The following is a 329-nucleotide window of genomic DNA, read 5'->3' as shown; positions in this document are numbered from 1 at the left end:
GCCACCTGGTCTCCCCGTTGGCTGGGACGCGGAGAATGCGTCAAGGAGACTGATGAGACAAGGCCCACCACGTGGAGATGGCCGACAATCGAACATCAAGAGGTTGCACGGAGGCTCTGGAGGTTGTGGGTACGGGCAGGAAAGACTTACAGGATGCTTGGGTTAGGGTTAGCCCCGAAAGCCAAGAAAAACACAGAATGGGCGGAGATCTAGGCGAGGGGGCAGCAAAACACTGGACTTTAGCCGGGAGGCCCAGCAATCCAGTTCAGACCTTTACTTCAGAGTGGTTCCAAGACCTTGAGCAAATCTCTTTTCACCTCTGAGCCCCA

This window comes from Carlito syrichta, unplaced genomic scaffold (genome assembly GCF_000164805.1).
Source record: "Carlito syrichta isolate Samal-C Ts95f unplaced genomic scaffold, Tarsius_syrichta-2.0.1 Scaffold302558, whole genome shotgun sequence".
Taxonomy (NCBI): domain Eukaryota; kingdom Metazoa; phylum Chordata; class Mammalia; order Primates; family Tarsiidae; genus Carlito; species Carlito syrichta.
The sequence above is the reverse complement of the archived record's forward strand: the minus strand, read 5'-3'. Positions refer to the sequence as shown.